Source organism: Choloepus didactylus, chromosome 8 (assembly GCF_015220235.1).
Source record: "Choloepus didactylus isolate mChoDid1 chromosome 8, mChoDid1.pri, whole genome shotgun sequence".
Taxonomy (NCBI): Eukaryota; Metazoa; Chordata; class Mammalia; order Pilosa; family Megalonychidae; genus Choloepus; species Choloepus didactylus.
Window position 1 is genome coordinate 124287344 of NC_051314.1, and position 21418 is coordinate 124308761.

The 21418-nt window shown below is 38.6% G+C and overlaps 1 long non-coding RNA gene and 1 pseudogene across 1 annotated transcript; both read left to right on the top strand.

The window, feature by feature from the left end:
• The first annotated feature begins 2287 nt into the window (after window positions 1-2287).
• On the top strand, window positions 2288-4887 carry LOC119543346. Its single transcript, XR_005218561.1, has 4 exons — window positions 2288-2662; window positions 3636-3886; window positions 4161-4239; window positions 4735-4887. It is a non-coding gene; the product is annotated as an uncharacterized LOC119543346 (long non-coding RNA).
• A 15252-nt stretch (window positions 4888-20139) lies between these two features.
• Window positions 20140-20783, top strand: LOC119542917 (annotated as a pseudogene).
• Window positions 20784-21418: the final 635 nt, after the last annotated feature.

Sequence of the window (21418 nt, forward strand, 5' to 3'; positions counted from 1 at the left end):
TCCACTTTTATGGTGGAGCTGGAGAAAATTCCTTTCACTTTAGCATAAAACAAATAACCATCTGAGAGGCTACTGAATTTACCCTCTCCTTACTACAAATTTACTTCAGTGTTCTGAATCGGGGGCAAGAGTACCTCCTCTGGCATAAGCCTGGACCCTGGATCCCATCTTTTAAAGCATCTCTCTTTTGGCTCAGCCCCTCCTGTGTTTAAGAAAAAGGAAACTCCACCATCAACTACACATACCTTCCTGGAGTTACCTACCCTTCTATTACCTTTTTCTTAAACCCGAATTTCTTGAATGAAAGTCTTTCACACCTTTTGCTGTTTTTACCTCCCAAACCTCTCTTTAATCTTTGCCCTGAATTCTCTAATGGAATTCTCCTCAGATACTAGTGCAGGAGGGAGAGCAGCTGAGAACAGAACAGGAATGGGAAGTTAATGGTACCATAAAGCATGCCGTCTCAGACCTTAGCACATATTAGAATTACATAGAGGCTTGTTAAAATGCTGATGGTTGGGCCCCAAACCCAGAAACTTGGATTCAATAGGTCTGGACTGGAGCTCAAGAAATGACATGCCTAACAAATTACCAGGTGATGTTGATGATGCTTGTCTAGAGGACACACTTAAAAAAAATTTTTTTATTGTGATAACGTATATAGAACACAAAATTTCCCATTTTAACCTGTTTTAACCATTTAATATCCCATGTTAACCACTGTCATGGCCCAAGGAGCTTTTGCAGCTGAAGGACTAAAGAAAGTGTGGGACATGTTCTGAGACATGGGCTTTTATTCAGGGCTTACCTACATGGTGGGAAGTCAGCTGCTCTGATTGATGGTGGGTTCAGAACTCAGTGTGAACGGACTCCATACTTTGTGGGGGCTGTTGAAGCTGGTTATAAGGGCTCCACATTCCAATGGGTATGAGGAGAGCATAAGTGAATGATCCCGGATCTTGTGACACAGGGAGAGGTAGATTGTAGTCAACAGGGAAGAGGGGAGGATTATAGTTTATCTTGTAGATAATAGTATCTCAGGGAGTTTCAGGGAGGAGGTAAGCTATAGTTTACATTTAGCGCCGGACGCCTGATTTTGCAAAAAGAGTAGATCAAACCTTAAATGACCTAAGTCACGTAAGCTGCTGTGTGCAGTCTTCAAGGCACTTGGGGAAGGCGTAGTTTCTGTGGCTCTCGCAATCACTTATTTGTGTACAATTCCATGATGTCAATTACATCCACAATGTCATGCAAACATCAATACCAGCCATTACCAAAACTTTTTCATCAACCCAACCAGAAATTCTCTACCACCACCCCACCATCACCCCCTTCTGGTCCCCAGGTAACTTGTAATTGGAGGTCACACTTCTGAGACCCACTTGTATAAAGGATAATGACTTGGTATACGTCTACAGCTTATTCTTCATCACCTACAAAAATATTTCTGGATCACAGCAAACAAAATTACCTTCGAATATTTTCTCAGTTTCCAGCTAAGGGGGAAATGGGAGGGAGGGGTGCACATCAAATCGGAGAAAGGAAAAAGAAAAGAGTGGGGCAGCTGGGAACTTATTCTCACCTCCTGCAGACAATCAACAGTTAATGTGACCCATGACATTCCTTGAAATTTGCTCTTTAACTACTTGTTAAATTGTACTTTGAAAGTTACCACTGTTATGTATATATGTTAAAGTTCACAATAAAAAAATGCATTAAAAAAAGAAAAAATTACAGATCCAAAATTACATATCCATAAAACATCAGCCTCTTAAATTGTTTATCACAGATATTTATTTTCCCATTACTTTCTCTTACTAGCAAACAAGGTGGAACCATCTCCAAAGGTTTAAGATGCGTTAGTCAAGGAAAACTTTAAGGGCACTTTCTCAGTTAACTTAATCAGGAGTTAATTGGTAGTTGGGGAAAAACTAACATTTTCCTCTCTGCACTGAGACACTAAGACTCGTTCACAAACTAGTAACCATCCCTGGGAGTAGAGATTTTTTAAAAACTGATTTTTCAGCTAAATTTAGTGAGACGCAATCACACAAAAAAAGAGGCTTTTTATAAACTTTCCAGCAGATTTAGAAGAGGGCATTATTGTTTTCATGCAGAGCAGATGAAGAAGTATCCTGGTAGCTCAGTCTATGCCCACTCACCTAATTCCTTTAATTATGGGCTCATTTACATTGAAATAGCCCGGTAGATAGGCTTATCGGTGGTTTCATAGGAAAGCAGACTTAAACCTTTAAGCCAGTTCTTTCCCTCACCACTGTTGGAGTTTAGATTTTTTGACTCTTTCTAGGCTGTAGTTTCTTTCCAGACTATCTTACAGCGATTTGAGTGCCTTGAGCCAACTTCCCTTTCTGACCCAAAGACTAGATCTCCGTGGATGCAATACGGAAGCTCAACCCAACCCTGAGCCCGGGGTTTTCCCGGATGTCCACTGAAGAAAATTCCCAGGAAGACTCCGGTAAGAAGATACGTCGTTTATGACTAAGGCGGTTTGGGAAATGAAGAGACTGTCCTCATTTCTTATACTGACTTCAGTCTTTTAAGGAAGAATGCATTTAAGGAAGCCTCAAACACCGGAACAGGGAGTGTAAGTCCCTCCAGTAAGAAAACACAGAGAAGGAAGGGGGAAAAAATAGATAGATAGGTAAGAATTCATTATTCATTCACTATACTCAGAAATACTTAAGTTTCCTTAAAAAAAAAAAAAAATTTAAACTTCATTTTAGCCTAAAGATTTTGTTAATCTCTCACCGACATTTCCGGGGTTGGTTTGTGCTTTGGAATGCAAGTATTGGAAGGAACACAGGAAAGCTGCTCTCTTAGAAATTGTGCCCCAGGATCACTGATAATTAGGTCCCCACTCCTGGCCTTTCTGGCACCCCTCTCTGGCCCAGCTCATTTCATCTTGGGGCCGCACTCAGCCCCTGGGCTCGGCCACGGAGGCCTGGGCGCTCTGTTTGAAATCGTACTGATGGGGGGCCTGGGTGGTGTAGAGTGTGGCCCCTCATCCTGACTGCATCCCCTGTATGTAGATGAAAGAACCCGGTTCCGTACATCTGGGTGGAAAAATTTAAAAGTCTGTCTGTATAACAAAGCCTTTCCTTGAATCTGCCTTAGTGCTGGATAATTCCACAATGAGGGATCCGTCTATGTGCACAAGTCCCTACAAGTTGAATAGATCCCAACCCGTAATATGATTAATACTTTCATATGGAGACAATTGTATGAGGTATTGGTGTGTATGGGCTATGGGTAATGGTTCTTATGGGGAGGGGAGAGAAGAGTTGATTTCCCAGAATATTGGGTTTGAATGGAGCGCTCTAATGCTGTGAAGGAGCTGGGTAACTGGATCAGGTCTAGTTGGAGAGGATAACAGAACCACCTAACTACTTCCCATTTTTGCTTAATATGAGGTTTTCTGGAGACTGTTCTGTATGGAGTTTTCTTTGTCTATCTTATAGGGTTCACAGAATGCACAATAGGTAACGCTGGGTGGGACACTAAGAGGGTCTTTGTAAGACCTGCTGAAGGGTGCACCTAGTTTGCATGGGGGCAAGTGACTGTGGATGGGTGCGGTTCACCCTAACGGATCTTAACTTTCTCTTTTCTTTCAGCAGACTCTGATCCTTTCTCCTCAGAAGTGTTAATGAAGAACCTGAACAACTTGACTCTCAACCCTGGTACCCAATCCCTTTCCTCTCTGCCAGAAGATCAGTTCCAGCAGGGGGACAGAGAAAAGATCAGAGGGGAGAAGAGAAATGCTTTTGTCTTCTGGAGAAGTGCAGTAAGGACATCGTTATCTCGGCGGAAAGAAATGTTTGAGAGAATGGTAAAAGTGAAATACCTCTACCTCAACCAATCTTATCTGGTGAGTTTAGGACAGTGTGGGCAGCCCTGCCCGATTGTGGGGAAAGCGCCTGTGCTGCCCAACTCCAGAGGGCGCCATTTGTCTGAACTAAGATGTAAGTGGGATGGTTTGTGAATATATTTCAATAAAATTACATTTAAAAAGGAGATGTAAGTGGGATGAGTGACAGTCACTCATGGAGGAAGTGATTGACACCTGTCTTTTCAAGATGCTCCAACTTCTCTGTCTTACTACAACAGTGTGTAATTTGTAACATCCTACTTTTTCTTGACAGTGTTTTCAATGAATATTTCTTTATCCTTCCCATGAAGGTTGAAAGAGAGCTAACAAGCACTCGGCATGAGAGCTTTCAGGTAAATAGAAATTATTTTACTATTCATGTGGGCAGGTATCTGGTTTGTCTGTTTTGTTTTTGGAGAGATGCAAAATGGGAATTGACTTGGACTTTCTGAATCTCCAGGAACTCTGGAGAAACCGGTTTATTTGTACTTTTTCAAGTGCTGTGGCAGACATTATCATAAAAGTACCATGTGATAAGAATAGATACCATAGTGTCCAGCAGCAGAATGAGTTACTCACATTTAAGGCCTTAAGAGAACTGAGACTAGATTTGTTTTTATTGATTGGCAAAATTTGCCTTTGTTAATGTCACAGAATAACTCACCATCTGGAACCCACACATTTCAATGCTCCCTCCTTTTTTCCCCTAAAATGTTTGGCTTTGGACCCCTCTTTTAAGTGTCTCTATCAAAGGATGTCCTAATAAACAGCATTAGATTTGAAGGTGGGGTTACATTCCTTCTTGGAGTGCAATATCCTTATTAATCCACTTCATTTTTTTTTTTCAGAATGGATCGAGAAATGAAACATTAAGATGCGGCTGTCTTTTTTGCCTATATTATAGTTGAGATTCTTCTGAGAATGCTAGCATAGAGAATAATTATGACTTAGAGTCAATTTAGTCATAAAAATCATTCTTGTACTTTTCTTTCTCACTAGTAATTTTAGGATCACTCTATAGCAGATTATGAAAGCTACTGTATGCTATGGCAGGCTGTAGGTTTTGATGACCTATGAGTCCTGTGATATAAGTTGTCTTTTTTTCTTCTTGCATCTTTCCTTCCTACATTGATCCCAGAAGTTTATAAGGAATCTGTATCTATTGAATGCCCTTGCTGCCTTCAATGGTACTTTAAGTTCTACTTTGTGTGTATAGAAGAACTTATTAAAATTGAGATGTATTTGAGCACCATTATAAAAAATTCTTTATATATTTGTTCTTGCCAGTATGTATTCAATGATTCAGTAATTTTTTATTCTCACCACGTTTCTAGGATGTAAATAATCTGGCATTCCAATCTTTTGTGATATTATCCCATTGGGAAGAAATTTTAAACATTTAGAAAAGATTAGAAAACAAGAGGACAGATAGATTTTTGCATACATCAGCTTCCTGGAAGAGATGTTGTCAAATAGGGAGGGAGGGAAAAATTATAACTAGATAGATAAATATGTAGAAGGAGGTAGCAGAGGGAAGTGGAATTTAAGAGAGAGTTGAAAGAATATCATACTGATAATAATACCAAGGGGAAGATGCCATCCAAGGTGTTTAACTTCAGTTGTTTTCCTTCTTTCTTTTGATGATGTACCACGACCTGACTTCTTGTGGTATACAAAAGAACTTATAAAATCTGTCCTCTGCTCTCCAACTTTAAATGTTCAAAGTGTGATATTCACTAAAAAGAAAAAAAAAATCAGGTACCTAACAGAAAAGCAGCTGGAGAGCTGGGATTAAAGAAATGCCTTGAAGATTTTGGCTTGCGTAGATAAGGACCGAAAACCTGTTGGTATTCAGATTGTGGTAGGAGCAGAGAGGCCACTTAGCGAGTTGTGTATGTGTATGTAACATGGTGCATGCACCTGGAGGATTGGTTGCAACAGAAGTGGTATTAGAGTTACACAGGCTCTACATTTTCTTGACCAAAAGGTGGATGCAAAATGAAACAAAGTTTCAGTGGTTGAGAGATTTCAAAATGAGTCAAGAGGTCACTCTGCTGGGCATTCTTATGCACTTATATAGATATCGCTTTTTAGGTTTTAATGTACTAGAATAGCCAGAAGTAAATACCTGAAACTAACAAACTCCAACCCAGTAGCCTTGACTCTTGGAGATGAGTGTATAACAATGCAGCTTACAAGGGGTGACAGTGTGATTGTGAAAACCTTGTGGATCACACTCATTTTATCCAGTGTATGAATGGTTGAGTGGAAAAATGGGGACAAAAACTAAATGAAAATAGGGGGTGGGATGGGGGGGATGGTTTGGGGTGTTCTTTTTTACTTTTACTTTTATTCTTATTCGATTCTTTCTGGTGTAAGGAAAATGTTCAAGGGTAGATTGGGGTGATGAATGCATAACTATATGATGGTACTGTGAACAGTTGATTGTACACCATGGATGACTGTATGGTATGTGAATATATCTCAATAAAACTGAATTTTAAAATATTACATGGGTTCCAGACCCATTGTGTGTGTGTATGGGGTGGGGGGTGAGGGGTTGCCATAGAACAACCCCTAGAAAAATACACATAAATATACTACACAAAAGTTTGCATATAGCTGCTTGTGCCGGTTTGAATGTATTGTGTCCCCCAAATGCCATTATCATTGTGGTCTTGTGGGACAGAGGTTTTGGTGCTGGTTAGATTTGCTTGGAATGTGCCCCACCCAGCTGTGGGTGGTGACTTGGGTGGGATACTCCTATGGAGGTGTGACCCCACCCATTCAAGGTGGGCCTTGATCAGTGGAGCCATATAAAACATGCTGACTCAAAGAGACTGAAGGGAGTGCAGCTGTGAGTGACGTTTTGAAGAGGTGCAAGCTTGCTAGAGAGGAACGTCCTGGGAGAAAGCCATTTTGAAACCAAAACTTAGGAGCAGATGCCAGCCACATGCCTTCCCAGCTAACAGAAGTTTTCCGGACGCCATTGGCCATCCTCCAGTGAAGGTACCCGATTACTGATGTGTTACCTTGGACACTTTATGGCCTTAAGACTGTAACTGTATAGCCAAATAAACCCCTTTTTTATAAAAGCCAATCCATCTCTGGTGTTTTGCATTCCGGCAGCATTAGCAAACTAGAACACTGCTGTAGAAAAGTTTGGTGGTTCCTCAAAAAGTTAAACATAGAGTCACCCAGCCATTCAACTCCTAGTTATATACCCAAAAGAAATGAAAACATACATTCACATAGAAAACTTGTACACAAATGTTCATAGCAGCACTATTCACAATAGCCAGAAAGTGAAAACAACCCGAATGTCCAACAACTGATAAATGGACGAACAAAATGTATTATAGTCATACCATGGGATATTTTTGGCCATAAAAAGGAATGCAGTACTGATACATGCTACAACATGGATGGACCTTGAAAACATTATGTTAAGTGAAAGAAACCAGACTGAAAAGGTCACATATGGTAGGGTTTCATTAAAATGAAATGTCCAGAATAGGCAAATAGAAGTACATTAGTGGTTACTGGTGGCTGTGGGGAGGGGATACATGGGAGTGGCTGCTAATGTGTATGGGGTTTCTTTTTGGGGTGACAACAATTTTCTGGAATTAGATAGTGGTACTGGTTGCACAACATTGTGACTATATTAAAAACAACTGAACTATACACTTTAACTTGGTTAAAATGGTGAATTATATGTCATGAATTTTATCTCAGTTTTTTAGATAATGAACTAAAAATAAGTTTGCATACAATATTTTTGATTGGAAATTGACTTGCTTTAAAAAGATAACAATGAATATGACTTTCCCTTTCTGGATTTTTATGCAAAAAAATTAAGTTCATTCCCTTAAGAAATAAAATGTAAATAAATTTATAAATACAATAAGACAAAATAAATTTGTCTTCTCAAGTGCAAATATCAATGAGAAGATTGCTATTATTTTATCTTATTTCTTATAAACTGGAAGTTGTCAATAATTTTTGATATGACAACATGCATGTCATCCTTAGTACCTGATTGATTTTTACTGTTCATTTTAATGACAAACCCAGATCCTCAAAGTCATGGGAGGAGAGATTTCCCAGAGGTTGAGTTACAATGTGAAGCTGGGCCTGTATGTAAAACACCAGGAGTATCTAGGAGTTGAATTTCTTTCTTTGGTTTATTTTTATTACCTATTATTTTATTGTATGAAATAGAAAAGGTAATTTATAACAGCTACAAAATATATCTGTTCTGGATGTTTTCTGTTTGTCCCTCCAGTTCTATTCCTCATCATTCCTCACCCAGCTGTGTCCTGAGAAGAAAATCTTTATGGACTGCAACAACAAGCTTCTTTGATCCTGATTCTGTTTGGCTAAAAGGAGGGGCTGCTGTGATTAGATGGATGAAGAAGAGTTTGGGGTATTTATTTCCTTGTTTCCAGTGAAGTGCTGGTAAATGTTTAACAACCAGCATGTGAGATTCATCCTCCAGGTCACTTCATGGTCAATGAGAGCTGATGGAACTCCAGCCAACACATTTACTTTGCAAACCAGAAAACTAGGAGAGGTGGAGGAGCAAATAGGTATACAACCCTTTCCACTTTTGTTTGGTTGTTTGTTTGTTTGTTTTTTAATTAAACCTTTTATTTTGAGATGATTGTAAATTCATTTATTAGTTTCCTAGGACTGTTGTAACGAACTACAAGGAACCTGGTGACTTAAAATAACAAAAGCTTATTCTCACAGTTCTGGAGGCCAGAAGTCTGAAATCAGTGCTCCCTCCTAAGGCTCTGGGAAAGAAGTTTTTTGTTTTTTTTAGCTTGAATGGTTGCTGGCAATCCTTGAGGTTTCTTGGCTTGTAGATGCATCGGTTCAATCTCTGCCTCTAGCTCCACAGGGCCTTCTCCTCCATGTCTGTGTCTCGTGCCCAGATTTCCTTCTTAAAAGGACACCTTTCATATTGGATTAGGTCCACCCTAATCTGGCATGACCTTCTTTCAACTCAATAACATCTGCAAAGACCCTAATTCCAAATAAGGCCACCTTCACAGGTACTTGGGGTCAGGACTTCAACACGTCTTTTTTGGCGATACAAGTCAACCCGTAACAATTTGCATGCAGTTTTAAGAAATAACACATAGACAGCTTTAGAATCCTTCACCCAGTTTCCCTCAGTGGCAACATACTGCAAAACTACAGCACAGGAGAGAGGGGCAAGATGGCAGCATAGAGAGGAGTGGAAGCTAAGCAGTCCCCCTGGAACAACTACAAAAAACCAGAAACAACTAGTAAATAATCCAGAATAACTGTGGGGGGACAAACGAGACCATCCACTCATCATACACCAACCTGAATTGGGGGGAATGCCCGAGAACACAGCATAAAATCTGTAAGTAAAACCTGCGGATCCAAGTCACGAGACCTCCTCCCCCATAGCCCGAGCTGTGGAGCCTCATGGTGCCACAGAGAAGCTCTCTCCCAGCAAGCAAATATAGCTCAGCTGAGCTCCAACTGGGGTTTTAAGTAGCGAGTGTGAACTGCTCACTACAGGTACGAATCCCCAAAAAACAGACAGAGGCTTTGGGTGATGACTGACCTGGGAGAGCCGGAGGGTCACCTTGACTGGGTCTGAAGGGGACTATCTGTTTCTTTTTAGGCTCAGTGGAGAAAGCCCCAGTCATTTTAAGTTTCCAGGGCTGTGACTCCGGGAAGGGCGGAGACAGCACAAGCAGAGAGTGAGACCATTGAAATGCTAATGACCTCCACCTGAGGGGGCTGTCTTCTCTAGGAGGAAAGGGGTGGGGCCCTTTCCATTCAGAACCAGACCCCAGAGCCTGGGGGAACACGGCCATACCTCCTCACACCAGTCAAGAATTATAGGCTGACAGGCGCCACCTGCTGGGCAGAAAAGCACAGTGACCCAAGGCATCAAAGGGTGGAGCAATTTTCTAAGACACACCCACAGGGAAACCAGATACTGAATATTTCTTCCCTCTGGGACCTGAGCCTGTTCTGGTCTGGGAAAACCGGATTTGGATAACCAAGGAAACCATGCCTAGACAACAGAAAATTACAACCTACACTAAGAAAAACAAAGTTATGGCCCAGTCAAAGGAACAAACGTACACTTCAACTGAGATACAGGAATTTAAACAACTAATGCTAAATCAATTCAAAAAGTTTAGAGAAGATATTGCAAAAGAGATAGAGGCTGTAAAGGAAGCACTGGGCATGTATACGGCAGAAATCAAAAGTTCAAAAAACCTACTAGTAGAATCTATGGAAATGAAAGGCACAACACAAGGGATGAAAGACACAATGGAAACATACAACAGCAGATCTCAAGAGGCAGAAGAAAACACTCAGGAACTGGAGAACAAAACACCTGAAAGCCTACACGCAAAGGAGCAGATGGAGAAAAGAATGAAAAAATATGAGCAACATCTCCGGGAACTCAAAGATGAAACAAAGTACAGTAATGTACGTATCATTGGTGTCCCAGAAGGAGAAGAGAAGGGAAAGGGGGCAGAAGCAATAATAGAGGAAATAATTAATGAAAATTTCCCATCTCTTATGAAAGACATAAAATTACAGATCCACGAAGCACAGCGTACTCCAAACAGAAGAGATATGAAGAGGCGTACGCCAAGACACTTAATAATCAGATTATCAAATGTCAAAGACAAAGAGAGAATCCTGAAAGCAGCAAGAGAAAAGCGATACATTACATACAAAGGAAGCTTAATAAGACTATGTGTGGATCTCTCAGCAGAAACCATGGAGGCAAGAAGGAAGTGGGGTGATATATTTAAGATACTGAAAGAGAAAACCACCAACCAAGAATCCTGTATCCAGCAAAGCTGTCCTTCAAATATGAGGGAGAGCTCAAAATATTTTCTGACAAACAGACAATGAGAGACTTTGTGAACGAGACACCTGCCCTACAGGAAATACTAAAGGGAGCACTACAGGGTGATAGAAGACAGGAGTGTGTGGTTTGGAACACAATTTTGGGAGATGGTAGCACAACAATGTAAGTACACTGAACAAAGGTAACTACGAATACGGTTGAGAGAGGAAGGTGGGGAGCATGTGAGATACCACAAGAAAGGAAGAAAGATAACGACTGGGACTGTGTAACTTGGTGAAATCTAGAGTATTCAACAATTGTGATAAAATGTACAAATATGTTGTTTTACGAGGGAGAACAAGCAAATGTCAACCTTGCAAGGTGTTAAAAATGGGGAGGCATTGGGGGAGGGATGCAATCAGCATAAACTAGAGACTGTAACTAATAGAATCATTGTATTATGCTTCCTTTAATGTAACAAAGGTGATATACCAAGGTGAATGCAGATAAGAGAGGGGGATAGGAGAGGCATGTTAGACATTTGACATTGGTGGTATTGTCTGATTCTTTATTCTACTTTGATTTAAGGTTATTTTTCCTTTTGCTGCTTCCTAGCTGTCATTTTCTTTTTTTCCTCTTTCTTTTGCCTCTCTACCTTCTTTGACTCTCCCTCCTGCCTTGTGGAAGTAATGTAGATGCTCTTATATAGATAGTGGTGAAGGTGGAGAACACATAAATGTATGACCATGCAGAAAACCATCGAGTATTTACTTGGGATGGAATGTATGGTGAGTGAACAAAACCATATTAAAAAAAATGGGTCGATGACAAAACCTCAGGGGCAATATACTGAGTGAAATAAGCCAGACACATTAGGACAATTATTGCAGGATCTCACTGATAGGAACTAATTACAATATGTAAACTCATAGACATGAAATATAAGGTACCAGGATTTAGGACGAGGCTTAAGAATGGGGAGTGGTTGCTTAGTATGAGCAGAATGTTCAATTAGGATGAACTTAAATGTTTGGAAATGAACAGGGGTGTTGGTAGCAAGACGTGAGAATAACTAACAGCGCTGAATGGTGTGTGAATGAGGTGGAAAGGGGAAGCTCAGAGTCATATATGTCACCAGAAGGAAAGTTGAAGGTCAAAAGATGGAAATGTATAAAACTGAATCCTATGGTGGGCAATGTCCATGATCAACTGTACAAATACTAGAAATCACTTCATGAACCAGAACAAATGTATGACGATACAATTAGAAGTTAATAATAGAGGGGCATATAGGAAAGAACTATATACCTATTACAAACTATACTACAGTTAGTAGTATTTCAACATTTTTCATAAACAGTAACAAACGTACTATATCAATACTAGGAGTCAAAAATTGAGGGGGGTTGGTTAGGGATAGGGGAGGATTAGCGTTTCCTTTTCTTTTTTTCTTTTTTCATCTTTCACTTTATTTCTTGTCTGGAGTAATGAAAAGTTTCTAAAATTTGAACAAAAATTAAGTGTGATGGATGCACAGCTGTATGAGGGTACCCAGGGGCAAGTGATTGTACACTTTGGATCTTTGGATAATTGTATGGTATCTGAACAATCTCAATAAAAATGAAAAAAAAATGAATAATAGGGAGGGATGAAGGAGATGGGATGTCTTGGGTATTCTTTTGCACTTTAATATTCTTTCTTTTTTTGTGTGTGGTAAAGAAAATGTTCAAAAATTGATTCTGGTAATGAATGCACAACTATATAATGGTACTGTGAACAACTGATCATACACTTTGGATGATTGTATGGTATATGAATATATCTCAATAAAATTGAATACAAAAAAAAAAACAAAACAAAACAAAAAACTACAGCACAATATCCCAAGCAGGATGTTGAAACTGACGCTGTCTGGGCAGAGAACATCTCCATCACCACAAGGCTCCCTCAGGATGCACTTTCATAGCCACAGCCACTTCCCTCCTAAAGCTACCGCCTCCTTAACTCTCCACGCCAATAATTTTGCCATTTCAAAAATGTTGTCTAAATGGAATCATATGCTATATAACCTTTTAATTATTTTTTGCTAGAATAACACTATTTTATAAATTTATTGAAGGGCAAGACTATTTTTCTACATAACGATTTAAATTTAAACTTTTAAAACCCTCACAATTTAAACATAAGTCAGAATTATATCATCCCTTTCCTAAAACTGAATCACTAACACTCCAAAAGTTCAGGAAAATAATAAATCACAGGATGAACAGCTTCAATTTAAGAGAATGTAATGGAGGTGGAGGGGTGGGATAGTTGCCTTTTTTCCTAGGTGCACTACTGCACTGAGATTTTATAACACGGTAACTCATTTCACCTGCTTGGATTTTTATTTTCTTCTTTATTTTTATATTTCTCAAATTTTCTATGATGAAAATTGAATAAAAGGGTAATACAAACTTTATGTTAAAAGCTTATGATTACATGTTGATATATTGAAATGCTTCTGCTCCTTTAAATACTTTTTAAGAGAAATCTAGGCTGTTTGCTTCTGAGTAAGAGTGTATTTTAAAACAATGGAAACAAAGCCAGCACACATCACGTCACTGGGATCTGGTATGGGGAGAGGGGTATGCTAGAGTTCACTGTCAAGGTTTTAATTATTTTTGCAACTGTCCTGAGTGTTTGAAATTATTTCAAAATTAAAAGTTTGAGAAAAAAATAGAATGGAGTATTATTAATATAACAGCAATAGCAAACTTAAAATATAAACAAATAACCCCTGAGCTACAAATACCACTCATTCAATCCTCCATCCAGAAGGCTTCTGATTAAACACGAGAGAAAGATAATTCCCAGTCACCACTGGGCCTTGTCGTAAGATGTGAAGGCTGACGTGTTGTCCCTCTTTCCTGACAGCAGATGGAACCATTGGGACGTGCACAACTTGCAGGAAGAAAAAAGCTAAGCACATCTTAAGCTCAGTTCCAGATTTTTCTATGATAGATTTAAAAGCTGAATAGTCAAGGAGACAGAAAGTGGATTGGAGGGTGCCAGAGGCCAGAGGGAGGGGGGAATGGGGAGTTACTACTTGGTGGATGCCGAATTTGTTTGGTTTGATGAAAGGGTTTTGGGAATGGATGGTGGCGATATTGACACAATATTGTGAATATAATTAAGCCACTGATTTGTACGTTGAAAAATGTTTAAAATGGCTCAACTAGCTGGATGAAAATAACGATTTTTAATAAGGAGAGATGCTCTAACCAATACCACCCTCACAAGCACTGCAGACCATCCTTGGGGAGGGCTAAGTTGTATGGAAGAGAATTAAAATAACTGCTTTAAGAATAGGAAAGTCATCTGCTGATTGAAACAAGACATCTGCTGTGTTTGAGTTGGGTAAGAATTAGAAATGTACATCTAAAGGACACACGAGCTTTGTTTTGTTTTGCTTTAAATAAACCACTTTATCATTTCACTCATTCTTAACAGAATAGTGGTATGTGATCTGATTATTGGAATACCCTCCCCCACCACACACACACACACACACACACACACACTATTGATAAATGCATATTGTGGCCATGAGTGGTAGTCGTCATTCTCTGGAGCTGTGTGTCTGGAAACACAATATTTGCAGCATTTTTTTTTTTTAAAAGAATTTAGAGTTTCGGCATTGAACGCTTTCTGGTGGTGATTTCTGAGAAGTTAAAAAAAAATTTTAGATGACCTTTTCATATAACACTTTGGACTAGAAATATTATGATGCCTATTACTCAGATATGGAAATTAAGTCCTAGAGAAACTACTTGTTTTGACTTAAGTTACACAGCTGCTAAGTGAAGAAACTAAAACTAGATCTGACTGTTAACATTATGCTATGCAGACTCATTCTCTGGGCCAATCTCTAAAAATGCATGTTTGAAAGTCAAGAGATGGCAAGGTGGCATGTACCAGAGATATCCAATACAGACTAGGAACATGTTGAAGCCATCAGGTCTCATCTCATCTGTTCCTGCATTCTCAGGTTTTGCCAATAATCCTCTTCCTCAGAAATTAAAAGTAGTTGTGCAGTCTTTGGCAGCCACTTTCTACCAGTTGGAAAATGTACTCACCTTTTCTAATCCTGGGACCCAACAGAGAAGCAAACTTAGAGTGTTAAAAACCTCGTTGAGTTGAATGAAGGAGAGCAGGAGAACTATTAAGGGGATCAGAATTCCAGAAAGATTCAGGTGTAAGATGAGTCAGGATAGTAATATTTAATACCATTAGATCAGTGGTTTCCAAGTAAGGGCAGTATTGCACCTGTGGGGCTGGTCAGTAATGCCTGGAGACAATTTTGGCTGTCACAACTTGGGGAGGGGTGCAGCTGGCATCTGCTAGAGGACCAGGGCTAGGATGAGACAAGAGGGGCAAGAGCAAAATGTAAGGAGGGGCAGGACACCCAAAACTTAGTAATAAAGATAAATATTTTAATGTACTCTTTTTAGAAATCAAAATTAAGAAAAATCCATGATGTGCTGTCAACACTCGTTCAATATGAACAAGTTAGGGTGCTCACTGTCTAGACACCCCTGAAGATGGAGAAAGGGATTAAGTGAGAAGAAGGAGTAACAACACACAAGATAAGATTTAACAAAGGTCTATGCATACTGAAACTTTATATAAATATATATATTTTTTAGATGCTGGAGTGTTGGAGTAGCTGGAAGGAGGTAAATGACATGGTGGAACTGTAACCTATAACATCCTTTAAAATTTGCTATAGCTACTCATTGAATTGTGCCTTGAAGGTCTTCACCTTTCTGTACATATCCTATATTGCATAAGGAAAGAACTGAAACTGTAGAACTGTAACCCATAACAATTTTTTAAATTACCTATGTAACTGCTTGTTGAGCGTACATCGAAAGTTAACACCTTTCTGTATGTATATTTTACAGTGATGGAAATAGCTGAAGTTGTGGAACTGTGACCCATGACTATCTTTGAAATCTGCTCTCTATCAACTTCTTAGATCATACTTCGAAAGTTATCACTGTTATGTATTATATTAAAGTTCACAATAAAAAATGCATTAAAATATTTTTTAAAATCCAGATGGACAGAATATCAAAATTTTAAATAAAGACAGTAACAGTGCTCAGTGACACTATTTAGTATAAATCCCTTTGTATTAGTTAGGTTCTCTAGGGAAACAGAATTAATGAGAGGTATCTATGACTATAAAATTTATAAAAGTGACTCACGCAACTGTGGGTATGCATGAGTTCAAATTCTGTAGAGCAGACAGCAAACTCTCAACTCCAATGAAGATGTCCGATGAATTCCTCAGGAAGCGAACTGGCAACTTAGACGAACTACTCAGGAAACACTTCACTGGGCAGACAAAGAAAAGTGAAGTCCTCTATCTGTCTTGCTTATAAGTCTTCAACTGATTAATTGGATTAAATCCAGCCAACTGCATTCTCTCACTATGGAAGACATGCCCTTTGGTGAGTCATCAGTCACAGCTGCAGTCAATTGACTGACAATTTAATAAACCAGCCTGTTGGTTTATTAACCAGTCACAAACATCCTGGCAGCAATTGTTAGGCCAGTGCTTGCTTGACCAGACAGCTGGGTACTATCACCTGGCCAAGTTGACACATGAACCTAACCATCACACCCTTTTAACACTAAAATCCCCTCTGACACTAAAAACCAAAGTGAATGACCTGAACAGGTTTGAGACTTTCACTGACTGGCTAAGGAGTCCTGGCACATGTACCTATAAATACACATATCCCTTCAAAAGGGACAGGCACCTACCAGATGATGGAACTGGCAGTGGGGTGGGGCTGCACACTGATCCATGGAACAGCCTACGCTTTTTCACGTTTGTGCCTCTGCAAGATGAACAGCCAGGGAGGGTTACTGACTGGTCCTGGTGTGAGGAAAATGCTCGTGGCACAACCTGTACTGAACGTTCCCCTCCTGGGTTCTGCCGATTCAGGAATAATATTCACATTGAAGACAGATCTAATCCAAAAGCAGAAAAAGAAAGATGAAATTAAAGCAAAACAGAAAAAGGTCAGTAGCTCAAGGAATGTGGTACCAAGACAATTAAACTTGTGAGTTTTTGGATAATTGCTCCTGACCTGGATCATTTGACTCAGCTGATCCAAAAGGTCTCCAAAAGACACTGGAAGCACAAGCCCTCATGACTAGATAGATGATTAACTACTTAACCCACCATATGCTTTATTTGGGCTTTTAGAACATATAAAATGTAAGAATGTTATTATGAAAATAGGAATGGAGTATTAAAAGTTCTGAATGTAGGAGAGAGTGAGAAATGGAGCAGAGGATCTAGATTTTGTCGGACTCACTCTGGAAAAAAAATAATAGTGCAAATAAAATAATACTGAAGTTCATTTAACTTGTTCTGGTTAAGTTTATTGATCAATTTTGTAATCATTATATTATTATGCTGTTACTTCTAAAGATGTTTAAAGCATTTAAAATAATTGATTAAAAAAGAAAAAATATGATAGATTCATTAAAATTGATTAACTACCAAGGAAATTTAATTTCTTATAGTAGAACTTTTAAATTTCTTAAGGCTATAAATAGTTTATAAATGTTTAGAGAAATATTAATGGTTCAAAGATCCCTAAGATGGTCAATGTCTTTAGCATATTTGAAAATCTAGGCAAAAAAAAAAATAAGAAAAAGAAAAGGGAGAAACAAACCAAAACTATCTTAAGAATGCATCCCTGGCCTTTAACAAAGAATAAAACAAAAATTGTGTTACTCCTTTATGTTTTGCACACATTTTATAAAGGAAAATGTTTGCAGAATAAAAATATATATATATATATATATATATATATATATATAAGTTTTATAATTGAGTCCTGTTTTGGATGCAGAACATACAGTGGACTCAGAATGACATAAAATTTAGGTGTAAGAAGTATATGGACTTCCATAGAATAATAATAATAATAATACCCACACGACAACAATAATGGCTGACATCATTAGGCGTATCCCAGGTACTCATCTGACTTCTTGGCATATGATGAATCTTTTGAGTCTCACAAGATGCTTATTATCTCCATCTTTAAGATGAGGAAACTAACTCACAGAGAGAGTGGGTTTTTTAAATTGCTTCTAGAGACAGAGTGAGAGTGTCAGAAATTATTCTCTACTTGGACTAAGTACCTGCTTTTAGTTTCTTAGCCACTAAAACAAATACCATACAATGGGTTGGTTTAAGAACAGGAATTTATTGGCTCATGGTTTCAGAGGTTAGAAGGTGGCTTGCTTCCTCTCGGAGTCAATATCTTCTGGCTGGCTGGCAATCGTTGGGGTTGCCTAACTTTTCCTTCACATGGCAATGCACATGGTGGTGTCTTCTCCCTTTTTTTCTGGGTTTGGTTGACTTCTGGCTTCTGGCTACTCCCTGTGGCTTTTATCTTTATCTGACTTTCCTTCCGTTTATAATCTAGAAATCCGGATTAAAGCCCAACCTGATGCAGTTGGGCCATCCTTTAGCCGAAGTACCATCTTGAAGAGATCTTCTTTACAAAGGGTCTACCAGAATGCAGACTAAGACCAAGAACATGTCCAAACTGGGATCCACAATTCAATCCACCACAGTACCCTTCAGCTAGAAATTCAAAATTATTTTGTTGAGACATAAAACATAAAAGTAAATCATGATTTATTTTTTTAAATTCCTGCATTTATTTGTTAGATTGAAGGAGACAAAGACTTTCAAATTATTTGTTTGAATAAGGAGTCTTTTAGAGACATAGTTTAAACTATATTTTCATCTCTGATAAGAGATATGAAAACAGGGAATTCCAAACTCCTCTTCTGACTAAAAACACAAATAGTAAAAGCAACCAAAATATTAAAAGAAAAGAAAACAAAAAAGTCTCTTAGTATTTATACCTTCAGAACAACAGAGATTTCGATTTGAATATTATTACCATTGCAACATATTACCAAGCAAGGCAACCAATTAGAAAAAGCAGTGTATACAGAGTTTAAGGTTTCATTAATTAGCTGGCAAGGTGGATGTTTGGGGTGTGGGTGGGTCTTTGATAAGACAGAAAATTAGGGTCAGACCATGGTGGGTGAAGTTAGAGTTAAGAATTTATCCAAGAGCAGTGGGAACCATTAAAAACACTAAAGCAGATTATATTTTAAATTATTTCTGCATTAAATGGAGAGTAATTGTTGAAGAGAGGCATGAGTAGATGTGCATAGATCAGTTAGGAGGATTCTGGAGCTTTCTTTGTGAGGAATAGCAGTTGCCTGGAGTAGGGATGGGATGGAGATGGAGAGATGCAGCAAAATTCAAGAGATGTTTATGAGATTAAGTGTGCATGATTTGTGGTGATAGGTTGAAAATGGAAGATCAGAGAGAGGGAGGTTTCTAGAACAACTTCCAAGTTTCTGAATTCATCATCATGTATTTCAGAAATAAAACACAAATTGGGTTGATGGTATATTTAGCATATACTAGTGTATACAGTGAGAAAAAGGAAAAGTCCAGTATTAAATTCTTTAAAATTCCTACTTTGAATGTATCGTTTGTGGAGGATGAGGCTGCAAAGGAAACAAAGAAGAAATGTCCACAGAGGTAAGGGAAAAACCAAGAGTGTCAAGCAAGCCAAAAGCAAAACCAAGGTCTCAGATTGATTAAAATATTTCCATATTTTTCTAAAGCAGTTCTGCTCAAAAAACAGTAATATTTTTCAGCTAGTAATTATATTCTTAACTTGTGTGGTTTGTTTTAATTTCCTAGGCTGCTTAAGCAAATTACCATGAAATGGGTTGGGTTAAACAATGGAAATTTATTCACTCACAGTTTTGAGGTCAGAAAATGTCCACATCAAGGCATCATCAAGACGATGCTTTCTTCCAGAAGAAAGTAGTGTTCTGGGGCTGGCTGCCTGTGATCTTTGATTCCTCTATCACATGGCAAGGCATGTGGTGGTGTCTCTTGGTCTCTTCCTTCACTTTCCGTTCCATTTCAGCTTCTTGCTTTCTGTGGCTTCTCTCTCTTTCTGAATTTCATTCCACTTATAAATAGAACTCTAGTAATAGGATTAAGACCCACCCTGAATTAGGTGGGTCACACCTTAACTGAAGTAGCCTCATCAAAAAGTCCTACTGGGTTCACACACTCAGGAATGGATTAAATTTAAGAACATATTTTTCTGGGAAACCACCACATGGTTGCATTGAATAAAATCGATATGTTGTGGTGTCTCGTAGAGCACCAGGACTTACAGATCCCCGCCAATCCAAAATGTACATGACTTACAGACTTCTATAGATTTGTTTTAGTTCCTGAAAGTTCATAGTAAGACATCATTAGTGGGAATCTGACAAGATGGTTGGGCTGCCCCACAGGATTATCAAGGAAACCCAGTGTTCACTGGCAGAACTAGTTTCCGGTATTAAAGCAGAAACAGATGTGAGCAATGCCCATTATTTTCATATGGTCTTTACTGGCTCCCAAGAGTCCCCCTTTGAGGGAGGGACTTTTAAACTTGAACTATTCCATCCAGAAGAATATCCCACAGCAGCCCCTAAAGTATTTTTCATGACCAAAATTTATCACCCTAATGTAGAAAAGTTCGGAAAAATATGGTTAGATATTTTGAAAGATCAGTGGTTCCAAGCACTGAAGACCTGTGCAGTCCTGTTATCAATCCAGGCTTTCTTAAGTGCTCATCTGGATTAGATGATCCATTAGCAAATGATATAGCAGAGCAGTGGAAGACGAGAGAAGCCCAAGCCATAGAAACATCTACAGCATGGACTAGGCTATATGCCATGAATAATATTTTCATCGATCTGATCATCCAATGTGCATCACTTCTCCTGTTCTGCCAAGAATTTTTCCTTTCTTGTTTGCATTTAATGGACACAGTCTTAGAAACATTACAGAATAAAAGCCCAGACATCTTCTGTCCTATGGTGGTTAAATGCATATTAAAAAACCTTGTTCTGAATCACTGTTGTGAAGCATGAGCAATTTTTGAACATTTCATTACTCCAAAAAATAAAAATAAGAATAAAAATAAAAGTAAAAAAGAACACCCCAAACATCTCATACCTCTCCCCATTATTATTTACTTTTTGTCCCCTTTTCTACTCATCCGTCCATACACTGTCCATACATCTGTCCATAAAGGGAGTGTGAGCCACAAGGTTTTCACAATCACATTGGTCACACCGTGCACGTTATATAGTTACATGATTATCTTCAAGAATCAAGGATTCAAAAATTGATTGTGGTGATGAATGCACAACTATATGATGATACTGTGAACAACTGTTTTACTCTTTGGGTGACTGTATGGTATGTGAATATATTTCAATTTAAAAATGGTAAAGAAAAAAAAGAATCAAAAATACTGAATTGCGGTTCAACAGTTTCAGGTATTTCCTTCTAGCTATTCAAATACACTAAAAACTAAAAAGGGATATCTATATAATGCATAAGAATAACCTCCAGAGTGACCTCTTTATTTTATTTTGTTTCATTTCTCTTTCTCCTTTTGGTCCAGAAGGCTTTCCTAATCCTATGATGCCAGCTTCATCCCCAGATGTCATGTCCCACGTTGCCAGGGAGATTTACACCCCTGGGAGCCATGTCCCATGTA